We start from the raw sequence: 14166 nt of genomic DNA, 5'->3' as shown, positions 1-14166 counted from the left end.
ATGTGTCTGTTCCCCACTGTTTTGTCCCTTCCACTCCCGCCCCTCTTGTCTCATGCCTCCTTGCTGTGAGTTGTGTGTTAGCTCTCATACGAGCCTCGACCAAGGTATACAAAAAAAAAAAAAAAAAAAGCAGTCGTAGACTGGTGCTTAGGAAATTGTCAACTTGACCTCTGACCATGTCTAATAAAAGCTGGCTCTCGAGAAGGTAGCAACGCAAACCAGAAGTTTCTACGATGATTCTGTACAAAACCATCAAAAATCGAATGTTTGACCTCACTGTGACCTTGACCTTTGACCAAAATCTAATCAGCGCTAGCCATCACCCTCCTGAATCACATGGTGTAATTTGACATTGGTAGCTTCTTCCGTTCTCGAGTTATCGTGCCTACAAACAAACACACAAACACACACACACACAAACAAACACACAAACAGAGGATGGAAGTCATCAATAAAAGATTTCGTAAGTAACAAACAGACAGGGGTGAAAACAGTAACCTCCATCGATCTTCGATGGCGGAGGTTAAAAATATCTCATATTTTAAAAGTAAAAATAACAGGGTTATACAAAAAGGCATATGTTCGTGGCTCTAAAAAATGTGTGGCTCTAAAAAGCGTAAATTTATCTCCAAACACAAACGTGGAGGAGATATACTAAAGTTTTTATCAGGAAGTAAATTTACAACTACTGGAATACCAGGGGAATTACATCTACCAGGGTATTCTTTCTGTGGTCCAGAAACAAACTTGAACTAGAGGGGGAGCATTCGGGAGAGTGCAAAACCTCTGCCGCCAATACTGCTGGGTCACTCAAGTGAACCTTATATCTTATTCATTAAATATGATGTCAACAGTGCTGACAGAGTTATAGTTCTTTTCTCCAACATTTTTTTGTTTTGGGGGGGGGGTGGGGGGGGTTTGGAAATCACTTAAAACATGTAAAAATGCAAAAAAAAAAAAAAAAAATCGAAATTTTGTTGAAAAAAAAGTTGCAAAATTTTTTTCTCTAACAATTTTTTTTTGGGGGGGTGTTGGAAATCACTTAAAACATGCAGAAATGCAAAAAAAAAATTCTCTAACAATTTTTTTTGGGGGGGGTTTGGAAATCACTGAAAACGTACAAATGCAAAAAAAAAATTTTCTCTATTTTTTGGGGGGGGGGGGGTAAAAAAATTTTTGGGGGGGGGTTTTGAAATCACTTAAAACATGTAGAAATGCAAAAAAAATTTTTTTTCTCCAACAATTTTTTTTTGGGGGGGGGGGAGTCCAAAATATACCAAGTCCAAAATTTCATGGCACGATCCTTGGACCATACCTAGCCCCCCCACCAAGTTTCGTCGAAATCCATCGAGGAGTTTTTCCGTAATACTGTTCACAAACAAACAAACAAACAAACAGAAAGGGGTGAAAACAGTAACCTCCGATCTTCGATGGCGGAGGTTAATAAAAGATTAGATGAGGCTGACAATCCTAAACCGTGGAGCAAACCTATCAATAGGGTTGATGAAGTGTGCATGAGGCACAATATTTATTATGGAAATATTGTTACGAATCTGGAAGCCATTTGCACACAAACAGACAGCAGTCCCTAAGCTTAGTTATTTCAATAAGTATGTGTTTATAGTTAGAATCCTTCCTTCTGTTTAATGGGAATTTCGTGTGTGCGCTTCGAGTTATTTTATAGTTAGGTTATTACATCTCACCACCTGCCCATCACACTCCATCAGCACCGTTGGCTGCTCGTCCTTTGACTTGCCGAGAGAGGGGCCTCGCGGTCCTAGTCCTCGGCTTCCACGAACGTTCCACATGCAATGGGGCTTCATCACCATCCACCTTCCTCAAACACGCGTGGAGGGAAGGGGCGGCTTTCTCCGGGCATGGCCGAAAACCCGCCCAGGAAGGCTGTGCCCGTAGGATCCTGGCCAATTAGAGGCGAACAGGGAGGTGTGCTGACCAAGGCCCCTCCCCACTGAGGGAGGTCCATAAAGTTCCAGAGACGCTCTGAGGCGTTGTTGGTGGAAAAACGGGAGTGGTGTGGACGGAAGGTCGTTGTTGTCGTTGGCGTTGGCACGAGGAGTTCTTTGGACCCCGACGATTCACCACCCGAGCTCCACCACGAACCACGAGTCCCCAACGTGCGACTGGGGATCGGACTGACGACCTTTGTCAGGTGCCGCATCGCGGAGCGTGCCTTCCCTCCGATGACCAGGTACAAGCCGAGCCCTGGTCCCCAGCTCGCCTTTCGCTCCTGAGCTGAGGGACCGAATAAAGACCCCATGGGGTCCATTTCGTGTGTGTGTGTGTGTGTGTGTGTGTGTGTGTGTGTGTGTGTGTGTGTGTGTGTGTGTGTGTGTGTGTGTGTGTGTGTGTGTGTGTGTGTGTGTGTGTGTGTGTGTGTGTGGCGCCAGTCTGATAAGTAGAATTGTTAAGTGCTTTTGCTCATTGTACATTGCCTGCCTGATATTCGTGATTAAGTCTGCACTGTGTCTTATTATTGTAAATAAATATCTGTTAAATGTTCCTGTTCGTTGCCTGTCGTTTCTACCATTGGCCCAGCACGGTGCGTATTGAGAATTAGTGAGGCTGTTTGGACCGGCAAGTTGTCATTGGGACCGGCGCGGCTCTGGTAACTCCCGCTCGGTACACCGGACCTGAGTCGATACACGCGACTCGGTTCGGACAGAGTCGGCTGAGGGTGAGGGTGTGGTTTCCCCGGTAGCTAGACGGCATGAGTACTTAGGTACATTGGAATAGACAAGTGGACCCTACCTCACGCCGTCAAAACATTGGCGACCACGGTCCTTTAAGTGACCCGTGACCTTTCAGACTTATCCGAGAGTCACGACCTAAGTCAGTCGTCAGTTTCTGTCAGGTCAGGTTCGATCTGTGACCTGCTACAGGTACCATGTAAACCTGTACTAGCCTGTTCCATGGTCGGGTTGTCGGCGACTAAACCGTCTCCCCCACCAGGTTTTCTGGTGAGGAGGGTGTTTGGATATGGACACCCAGCAGGATTAAAAACAAAACCTGTCAAAGGGCGGAGGAGCTCCTTGTGAGCCAACGGCCATCCATATCTAGTGCCCAACTGTGTCTGCGGACGTCCTCCTGCAGTTGGGTCACTTCTTATTAGGAGGTTGGTGGCAGGATTTGCACTCCGGCCACCGTAAAACCCTTCATTCCGCAAAACGCAAAAACGCAAAAAAATCTGAAAACCCACTCCGTGGGAGTACCTCCTGTGCAGCTTCCCTTCGCAGGGCAGCTCACCGGATGACGGGATTGGGGCAAAGCCTTCGGGACCCCCAATCTTAGATAGGAGGGAAACCACGGGGTAACATCCCTGGGTCAGATTGCGGGAGAGTGTGTCGGAATGGTGCTGAGGTGTCGTCCACCAGACGGCGGTCTCCTTGGGTTAACCTGAGGCGGTCCCTTCGGGTGGGTGCCTGGAATGTCCTATCCCTAAGAGAGGATGATCACCTGTCTCTGTTATCATCTGAGCTCAAGCGTTTGGACATCGGGATTGCAGCTCTCTCTGAGGTTCGGAGACCGGATTGCGGCGAGATAATGGTGGGTGGTAACACCTACTATTGGTCTGGTCGCTCTGATGGTTACCATACCCAAGGAGTTGCTGTAGCTGTGTCCAATAAGCTGACCCCAATGATAATTGAGGTAACACCGGTCAACGAGCGTATTATGAGATTAAGGATTCGTCACTCCTTAGGTGTCATTTCCCTGGTCTCTGTTTATGCTCCGACTGAGGCGAGTGATCTCACCGTGAAGGATGCATTCTACGCCACACTCGAGTCTGTGGTTGATCAATGCCCCAGACGAGATACACTTCTAGTCTTGGGGGATTTCAATGCATCGACTGGAACTGATAGGGATGGTTATGAGGTGTATGTTGGTCCCCATGGGTCAGGAACTATGAACCAGAATGGCACTAAGTTCCTTGACTTTGCAAGAAGTCATGGACTTAGGGTGGCTGGTTCATGGTTTCAGCGCCCACAAGCTCATCGCTGGACTTGGTATTCCAACGCTGGCGGTGTGGCAAAGGAGATTGACCATGTCCTCATTGACGGTCGTTGGAGGATGATCCAGAACTGCAGGGTCTACCGAAGTGCTCAGTTCCTCAATACTGACCACAGGCTTGTTGTAGCAACTCTAAAGCTGCACCTTAAATCCTGGAGAATGGTACCATCCCAGCCGAGGCTGGATGTTGCCAAGCTCAGGGATGAGAGAGTAGCTGAGGAGTTTGCGAACAGGCTGAGTGGACACTTGGGGGTCTGGGTGCTTTGGGGGTCCTGAAGAGTTGTGGAGCGCCTTCAAGACCACCGTCCTTGATGTTGCCGGTGGATGCCTTGGAGCTCACCGCAGGGCAAAGAAGAATTTTGTCTCTCAAGGGACACTGGATACCATTGACCAGAGTCGCAGGGCCAGGCTGAATGGCAGAGCTGAGCTGTTCAGGGAGCTGAGGCGTAAAACTGTACGTGCACTGATGGTGGACAAGGAGGCCTATGTGCGAGGAATCTGTGAGGGGGTAGAGCATCACCTGTGGACAGGTGATTCTCGTCCCGCTTACAGGGGAATTCGCGGATTACGTTCATCCAAGCCCATCCCTCGGAGCACTACAGTTCGAGCAGAGAGTGGTGGGCTCTTGACAGAGGAGTCTGAAGTGAAGGCCCGCTGGGCCGGTTACTTTGAGTGGTTGTACCAGGCTGATCCCCCAACTGTCGAGTTGGACGTCAAGGGTATTACAATCCCTGTTGCTGACCCTCGAATCAACTGTGGTCCACCTACGCTTGTGGAAACACGGGCTGCGGTGAACCAGTTGAAACGGGGCAAAGCTCCAGGGATCTGTGGCATCCATGCCGAACTTCTCAAGGCTGGTGGTAATGCTGCACTCGTGTCGTTGCATGCAGTTTTGTGCTCTGCCTGGAACACAGGCATCATCCCAACTGACTGGAAGAGGGGCCTTGTTGTCCCTCTCTGGAAAGGGAAGGGTGATCGCCAAGACTGCAACAACTACCGAGGGGTGACGCTGCTCTCAGTGCCGGGCAAGGTCTTTGCTCGGATAATTCTCGATAGGGTTCGCCACCATCTGCTTGAGCACCAGCGTCCAGAGCAGTCAGGCTTTACACCAAAGAGGTCAACGATTGACCGTATCCTTGCACTTCGTGTCCTCACCGAACGCAGACGAGAGTTTCGGCAGGGGCTGCTTGCAGCCTATGTTGATCTCTGTAAAGCGTTCGATTCAGTGAATCGGGATGTCCTCTGGAGGATTCTTGGTCTTCGTGGGGTGCCACCAAAACTGATCGATCTGATGTCTGAACTCTACTCTGGTACTGAGAGTGCTGTGAAGTGTGGTGATACCATCTCTGACTTATTTCCAGTTGTTACTGGAGTTCCTCAGGGATGTGTACTTGCCCCCACACTTTTCAGCACTTGTATGGATTGGATTATAGGGAGGATGTTGGAGAGATCAAGTTGCGGTGCGTCATTTGGGAATGTCAAGATCTCGGACCTTGACTTTGCAGATGATGCAGTCATCTTTGCGGAGACTTTAGACACATCCTCTTGGGGGCCCTCGAGGTGCTGAATGAGGAGTCGGAGCCATTGGGACTACGGGTTTCTTGGGTCAAAACTAAGATCCAGGCTTTCGGTGACATCTTGGATGCTGCTGTCCTGTCTGTGTCTGTTTGTGGTGAGGATGTTGAGGTCGTGGAGAGATTCACTTACCTTGGCAGTGATATTCATGTCTCTGCTGGCTGCGAGTCAGAGGTCAATAGACGTCTGGGACGGGCCTGGGGAGTCATGGATTCACTGGATCATGGGGTGTGGCGCTGCCGGTACCTGTGCGGGAGGACGAAAGTCCGAGTCTTCAGGTCCTTGGTACTTCCAGTCTTGCTCTATGGGTGCGAGACTTGGACTCTGACCAAGGATCTGAGACGGAGACTTAATTCCTTTGGTACCAGGTCTCTTCGGAGAATCCTTAGCTATCGCTGGTCGGATTTTGTGTCCAACGAGCGGTTGCTGAGAGAGACTCGGATGAGATTTGTTACCTGCATAGTCCGTGAGCGTCAGTTGCGGCTGTATGGACATGTGGCTCGTTTTCCTGACTCTGATCCTGCTCACCAGATTCTCTCAGCGAGGGAGTCTCATGAGTGGAAGAGGCCAGTGGGTCGACCACGTGCCTCATGGTTGCAACAGGTTGACCATCATCTCAAGGAGATGGGGATGGGCCTGGCATCTGCCTGGGGGATGGCCAGACGGAGGCCCCTGGAGTACCGGCGGAAAGTGGATGCAGCGACGTGCTGTTCTGGCACATGCTCCCATACCTGACCTGACTGACGACCTAAATTCCGGGTGTTTGGTGGGAGACTGCTGTACTGCTCCACCTCGTGGTCGTTTATCGCCACCGATTCCCAGCCCACAACAATATCACAACGTTGGAAGAAAAACATGAAGCCGATAGAGAAATGTTGTATAATTTGTCTCTGATACAAAATCCAACCTTGAGAGAAAAAGTTGATAGGTTCATCGTGAAGATGATGATCAGTGCGAAATTGAAACTTGGGCTTGGAAATTAAAAAAACCTTATCGGCTGTAATGATGTCATGACAATTGAAGAGCAATTAGCTGATGAATTACATAAACCAATAATCACAAAGTTTCATAGAAGGAAGGTTTATTCCAAGGAAGTTGATTATATCTGGTCCGCTGATTTAATTGAACTCAATTATGATAAGGGGTACAAGAATGCTTTAACCGTTATTGATTTGAGGAGTAGATAAACAAGATATGCTTGGGTTGTCCCTTTGAAAAACAAAACCGGGAATACACTCATGTTAGCCTTCCAACAGATATTTAATAAAAGTAAGCGAAAACCTAAAAAATTGTGGACTGATGAGGATACAGAGTTCGACAACAAAACATTTCTGAGTTTTAAAAAAAATAACAACATTATATTATAGAGCACCTTTAAGGAAGGAAAAGCAGTTGTTATTGAGCAATTCAATCGCACTTTAAAAGAGAGACTATATAAAAAATTCACTCAACTCAGTTCTCAACAATGGTTATCTTTAATTCAGGATATTGTAGATAAGTATAATGATACGATTCACACCTCAACGAATACTAAACCATCAGAAACATTTACAAAATTAGAATATGAAAGAGATTAATGTCAGAAAGCCTAAGTTCAAAGTTGGTGATATAGTAAGAATATACAGGTAGAAATCTCATTTATAAAAGGTCATACAAAGTGATGGACAAATGAACTTTTTAAAATCGTTGATGTAATAGATACAGTTCCTTGGATTTATAAGGTATATGATTTAGAAGGGGAAGAGATTTTAGGTTCATTTTATTCACAGGAATTACAAAAGACAAAACTAAGCAGATAATACTCATGGAAGCAATAGGTTGGCGCTTCACTCCCCTCTACTATACACCTTTATGGACACTCGAGGACCAAGTCCGAGGTGAATAACAGGTGGCATCTGCTGAGGGTTGAATTTTATATATATATATATATATATATATATATATATATATATATATATATATATATATATATATATATATATATATATATATATATATATATATATATATATATATATATTGTGTGTCAAGGGGGATGTTCTTAGATCTGTGAACCCCAAACACAGAATCCTCAACTACATAGTTAAGGCTTAACCAGTGCCGGTTACAGGCTATAATCAGCAGGGGGGCATTCATTTTTCCAAAGGGGGCACTTTATTTTTCAACACCCCCATATATAGCAAGCAAATGCTCACCTATACAATAAACAACACAGTGAAAGTGCTTTGAAAAAGGCTACAAGTATAGGCTACAACAATTATGCACCAACAAATAAAATTATAGCATTATAATGTCTTTAATGTAATGTCACCATCTCCACGGCGGGAGAGAAAAAAAAAAGGTACTGCGCACATAACAGGCCTTCACTTATAATGACATCACATAATAGATAGACCTACTGTAGTGTGCACATAACACTATAACTAGCTCGGTTAACATTAGTCTAGTACTGTAGTTCAGTTGACACCTTAACAAAACAATAACGATACAGAAAAAAAGCAACATACTGTGGAAACACGATCACACCAACAACAACAAATAAAATAAATCATGTTGAGCATTATAATCATATAATATCACCATCTCCACGGCGGGAGGAAAAGGGGGAAAAAAGGCGATGCACCAACAACAACAAATACAAATATGTTGAGCATTAATTTATAGGCCTAGTGTCTTAATGTCGCCATCTCCACGGCGGAAGGAAAAGGAAAAAAAAAGTCGACTTCACTGCCAGGAGCGGCTTTCTCCAGGACCATGGACAGTTCCTCTCAGAGCTCAGCCAACTTTAACTTTAATGTTGCTCTCTGTCCAACCCTGACAGAGAGCAACAACAGCAACATATTAGGCTAATGCATTTTGCTAGTGCATAATTATCAACTAAAATATAAGAGACCTACGTGTATGTTTTATTTATTTATTTCACTCACCATTAGAAGAGCTGAAGGCGGCGATTGTGACCTGCGTGGAACTTCCTCAGAACAGCATCCTTCCATTCAGTTCTGCATTTCTGGGTTAAGTCCTTTTCAAAAGCCAGCTGTACAAGTCTTGCCTTCCTCGTATGCAGCATGATGTGTCTATGGTCGGTAAAGACACTCTTCAGAGTTGAGAAAGAATTCTCACAGGTTGTGGTTGACGCACCAAACACCAGGGCCAGTCAGAGTGCTAGTAATACAGTGGGCATTGATTCAAGCGTTTTGTAGTGTTTTGACAGTACTTTCTGAACAGTCCAATTATTTTCTGGTGCCATTTTTGACAGGAGGAATTCACATGCAACAGTGTACTGTGTTTGTACTATTTCGACTCGTACAAAATCCAGGATAGGTTTAACTTTTGTGGCATCAAGGAAACTGTCATCCTCGGGGTCCAGAGCTGTCAATGCAGTAATCAGTTTCCCATCACGTTCGCTGAAGCGAGTCTCTATCTCTCCCAGAACGGCATCAATGGCACTGTAGTAGACTCTTTTCATCTCTGTCTCTGTGTTGATGTCGTTTTATCCTTGTCCCACATTTTCCTCAACAGCGTAGTGATCAAGGTTCCTGTTCATGGTACGTCTCCTTTTTGGTGGTGGTGTTTTGTTATTGGTGGCGGTATTCCATAACTCAGAAAATGCAGTGTCACATCTCAGCTCACGAACACAACCTGTTGCACTGCGCACAAGTTTTACTCCAGTAAGGAGGTCCATTCCCTCAGCTTGTAGCTGTTTGTTTGGTGCGTCCAGCAGCATTAATATCTTGCGCACCGCATGCCCAATAAACACAAAGTTTGGTTCTTGCACATGCTGAAGAAGTCCAACTGCCTCCACTCTAACCTCTGAACCATAGGCCCGGGTGATTTACCTCCGACAGTACTGCAGAGATATCCTCCATGTTTTTTAAGGATCACTGAGACCGTAGCCAAATGGCCTGTCCAGCGCTGATCCAGGAGACGCTTCAGGGTATCACCTTGTAGTGAACGGCAACAGTGGGCTTTCTGAAGAAATTAGACAGCATGCCACAGACATCAAAGAAGTCGCCGATTGCCCTCTCTAGTGACAGTGCATGGACAACCACAAGGTTGAGTTGGTGATTGAAACAATGGACGTAGGGAATTTCTTGCCCAAGTTTATTCTGTAGTAGTTTTTGGACCCCTCCATGCTTCCCTGACATGACGGAAGCGCCATCATAACACTGACTCAATATTTTATCAGCGCTGAGCCCAACTGTTGCGAGTTCTTGTAATATTGTGTCAGTGAGTGTTGCTGCGTCACCGACTTGGGTGGTTGCCATAGTAACTAGGCACTCTGTCACTTCCTTACTGGCCTCTGATACAAAACGTACCACTATGGAAACGTTCTCACACCCCGTGGGGTCGCGAGTCCCATCGACTTTGATTGTGCACCAATGCGTGCCTATGTCCTTTACAATGGCTTCTGTTACCACGCTGCTCATCACTTCTATCATTTGGTTTTGTATGGTATGACTGGTATAAGTTGCATGGCGTGGAATAAGCTTCATTATGTTGGCCAGCTTGGTGTCTTTTTTGAGCGTGTATTCAAAAAGGGAAAGGAACAGTCCACTGCCCCCTTCTGACATTGTACTGAACGCATCCAGTTTTCCTCGCAAAGGCAACTGATTTGATGCCAGAAATTCAACTATGTCTATGAGGGAGGACATGTAGTATCGGTTTCATATCCAACTGTTCGGTATTAACCAGCGTTGAAATTTCAGTGTCAGGCTGAGTGCGTCTTTCTCGAATCTCGCTCCCTCCAGATGTTGGCACACATCAAATGCTCTTTAAAGAGAGCATGTTTATTTAAGCCTTTGTTAGATTCTGTTGCGCGCTTCCAATTGCGATATCCCTTCAAGGTGAAAGTTGTATCAACATTGCCACTACAGCTGAACGAAATATCCTGCAAGGGAAACAGAAAGCTGCATCTGTCTGCACGCTGTATTCCATCCAGTCCCTCCCATGAAACCATGAACTCACAAACGAGCATTTCTTCCCACTAAAAATGCTGCTCAGATATTTATCCCGTTTCACCTGATTTGGTGTCTCAGAACCGAGATCTTCTGGTGGAGAAGTATGTGGTGGAGGGGGCTCTGGTCCAAATGTTGAGCTGCTGCGACTGGCTGTGGAAGTTGCAGCGGGAGCCGGTGTGTTTGAACTCCCCGCAATAACCGGCATAGTTTCACAATCTTCATCTTCGTCAATCGGAATTATCGGACATTCGGACGGTGGTGGGTCTGATTTAGATGATGAAGATGGACAAGATGGTGCCGCTTTTTGCGGCGTTTTGAGCCACTTCCTAATGTCCATTTTACTGGTTTTCTCTCTCAGATTTGAATTTCCCATGCTGCCTGCATGCACAACAACACACAGAGGGAATGACGTCACGCGTCAGGTGTGCAACATCAAAACAAATCCGACTCGGTGCAGTGCCAGTTTCCCTTTTATTATTGCATTTTCATTAAACTATTAATTAATTTGAAAATGTATATACAGGTATTTATAATAATCACAAAGAACATAAAAAGAACATATATATTAACACCTGTAAAACATATTAAAATAATGGTGTGGTAGGGTACTGCTGGCCAATCTGGACTGGGGTGGCACAAAGTCTAATCTGGGTGGGCATTGCCCCCCCAATGCCCCCCCGTGGGGCCGACACTGGGCTTAACGTGTGTGTGTGTGTGTGTGTGTGTGTGTGTGAGAGTGAGATAATATAACAGGAAGCATAATCAACCCCAACCCATCCCTAACCCACCATAACCCTCACATTCAAAATCCCAACCCCAAACCCAACCCTCACATTCAAAATCTCAACCCCAACGCAAACCCACCCTAACCCTCACATTTAAAATCCCAACCCCAACCCTCACCCACCCTAACCCTCACATTAAAAATCTCAACCCCAACCCAACCCTAGCCCAACATAATATCTTTTTAAAAATATGTATATCAACAATTTCTATTTTTAATGTTTTTTTCTCTTCTTCCAATTCTGTCTTTGAAGGCTTTCAGGTTTGATGAAGTAGAAAGGGGGAGTAAGAACTTTCCTGCACTTTCTTCCCAGAACTTTCTTGATATTGCTCTCATCAAGCACCATCCAACAAAGAACTACATTGATAGGTTTAGATCTCCAAGAGTCTTCTTGGAAGAAACCACATTTCAAGTCTCCAAAATAAACCCAACTTTCCAAGTCTTCAAGGTATAACCACATTCCTGTTGAGTTTCCAAGATATGTATCACATTGTGAGTTATCAAGCCAGAACCGACATTTCAAGTCTCCAAAATATAACCAACTTACAAAGTCTCCAAGGGATAACTCATTTCCTGATTTTTTCAAAATTTGTGAGTCTCCAAGCCCTTTTCCGAGTCTCCATGGTAGTTATTTAAACCATCAAGGCAGAACTCATTTACTGATTTTTTTTCAAAATTTGTGAGGTCTTCGAGGTAGGTTTCATATTTAAAACCACCAAGGATAACTCATTTACTGATTTTTTCAAAATTTGTGAGTCTCCGAGGTAAAACTTACAATTCTGGTTCATCAAGGTATAACTTGTTCAGTAGGTATTGTCTTGATAACTCACAATGAGTACCATCAATGTAAAACTCTTTTTCAGGATTTTGCGGGTCTCCAAGGTATAACTATTTGGTTGGGTCATCAAGGACGAGCTCGTTCTGTGGGTCTTGGTCACTCACAAGGTCTTCAACCAAACCAACAATTTCGTCCCAAGTTGTGGCAAAAGCAGTATTTTCATTTTGTATTTCTGATACAATTTCCTGAGAGAAAATATTAATGTGTTAATTAAGTGATTTAATTATTAAATTATTATATGCTTAAATCAAACTCTGCAAGTAGGAAAAGAAAATCTTACCTCAATAGATAAGAGGTTTGAATCCAGTTCATCAACTTGAAGGTTTAGTTCCATACAACTAGAACTCCAAAGTCATCCCACTCAAGCTCATCACAGCAGTCCATTCTCAGTGAAAGTAAAAATATTGTTACGACTGTGGAAATTCGCATTACACTATAAAGGGCCCTCAGGTGAGATATCTCCATAGGTACATGTGCAGTTAGCCCAAACCCGTTGTATAGAGGGAATTTATGTGATCCATCCAGGCTGCGACGCTTTGAGTTAGCCATTTTTCTGTTCTATCTCTTATTTCAAAGAAACAGCATCTCAACAACCACGCCATCCCCACCACAGCACCAACCACACTACAACGATGCCACCTCCACCACCTACGCTACCACATCATCGCTTCTACAACCATTTGCAAACACCACCACCTTCGCCTTTACCTTCACAACTTCATCCCACATCATCGCTTCTACGGCCATTCCCAAACACCACCAGTCAACACCAAACGTCGTGTTCCCGGAGCCGTTTGGCCAAGGAGGCTGAACGCGTCGATCCGCGGATCAGGAATCCTTCACGCCCACTTCTCCTCTGTCCAATGGGCAAGCGCGAGGCCGCTTTGGCCCCGTCCCCAGGCGCGTGTAGGTAAATTTCGTCTTGGTCCGTTTATGCAAATTTTAGGATTAGGGGAGGTTCACGCCCATTTTTACCCGACCAATGGCTGACCGGGGGGGTGGGGGCGGTGTGGCTCCGCCTCCAATCGCGTCCTGATCCGGGAATTTGCATATCGGCGCCTCCTGAGACCTATAAAGAGACAAGCGCAAGGCGACTCAAAAGGAGAGTGTGGAACAAGGAGAGTGTGGAACTGGGAGAGTTGGTTGTGAGAGAAGCGAGAAGTGTGGAGCGTTGAGCGTTGGGAAGCGGAGTTGAGAGTTGAGCTGGAAGAAGGGGAGTGCGCGCGGTGGAGCTGCAAGCGGCGGGTCGGAACAAGGGAGCTCGGGTCCGAGGCAAGGAGGACGGCGGTCGGCGACGAGGTTACAGTGTGGGGGATCGCTCATCTCGTCGTGGGACCCAAGCCAGCCAGCCACTCCCCTCCCCCAGGGCATCAACAATTTCCCCTTCCCCCACGCTGAGATAGTGCAAAGGGGGCCCCGTTCCTCCCCCATCCCAAACGTGGTGCCAACGGGCACGCCAGGGGCACGGAGTCGGGGCACAGCGGCGCGGACACTTTGCGGCTTGCCTGCCAACGTGTCACGAGGACGCGGGTAAGACCTCCCCGGTCTCGCGGACCTGGCCACTCCTCTATGTCCCGCGCACATTTGGCCTATGGGTCTGTCTGCCTCCTTGTCTGTGAGGGTGGCTTCCTTCTTTTGCTTTTGTGTAAATGTGTGTTGGTGCCGTCTGTGAAGTAAAACTGTGTAAGTGTTGCCGCGTGTACGCGTATAGTCGGTTTTAACTGCTCTTCTTACATTTGCTTTTTGTGCATTTTTGTATGGCTGTATATACGTGCTTTCCGTGTGTCGCATAATAAAGTGCTTGCTTGTTGAACTGTGCTCGTTTCGCTTCGTCTTTTCTCTATTGACTCTCTATCCATGCTTCACGTAAGGGGTTCGTAGTGGGTGCAACATCCCGGTAATTAATCGGAACCGTCAAGGCCGACGATAACACCGCTCGGTTATCACTGTAGCACGGAACGGACCGCTTAAGCGGTTCGTGTCCG

At 46.1% G+C, this 14166-nt stretch overlaps 1 protein-coding gene and 1 long non-coding RNA gene across 9 annotated transcripts in view; both read left to right on the top strand.

Annotated features, from left to right (window-relative positions):
- Positions 1–14166, top strand: part of LOC147032641 (uncharacterized) — a 451936-nt gene that overhangs the window by 261083 nt on the left and 176687 nt on the right. The window lies entirely within an intron of this gene.
- LOC147032644 (terminal uridylyltransferase 4-like) overlaps positions 1–14166 on the top strand; it is a 74029-nt gene that overhangs the window by 31547 nt on the left and 28316 nt on the right. For 2 of the 8 annotated variants that reach the window (XM_085870431.1, XM_085870430.1), the window contains exon 2: positions 11597–11791. The exons of 4 other annotated variants lie outside the window; for them this stretch is intronic. The gene's annotated coding sequence lies outside the window, so the exon portion shown is untranslated. Of the gene's footprint in view, positions 1–10917; positions 10982–11596; positions 11792–14166 lie in introns of all 8 variants that reach the window. 2 more of the 8 variants (XM_085870432.1, XM_085870434.1) reach the window with 2 other exon arrangements.

This window comes from Eptatretus burgeri, chromosome 2 (assembly GCF_056783735.1).
Source record: "Eptatretus burgeri isolate ZD-2024b chromosome 2, Ebu_testis_v1, whole genome shotgun sequence".
In the NCBI taxonomy this organism is placed as follows: Eukaryota; Metazoa; Chordata; class Myxini; order Myxiniformes; family Myxinidae; genus Eptatretus; species Eptatretus burgeri.
Note: the sequence above shows the minus strand (reverse complement) of the source record. Positions and strands in the feature narration are given on the sequence as shown.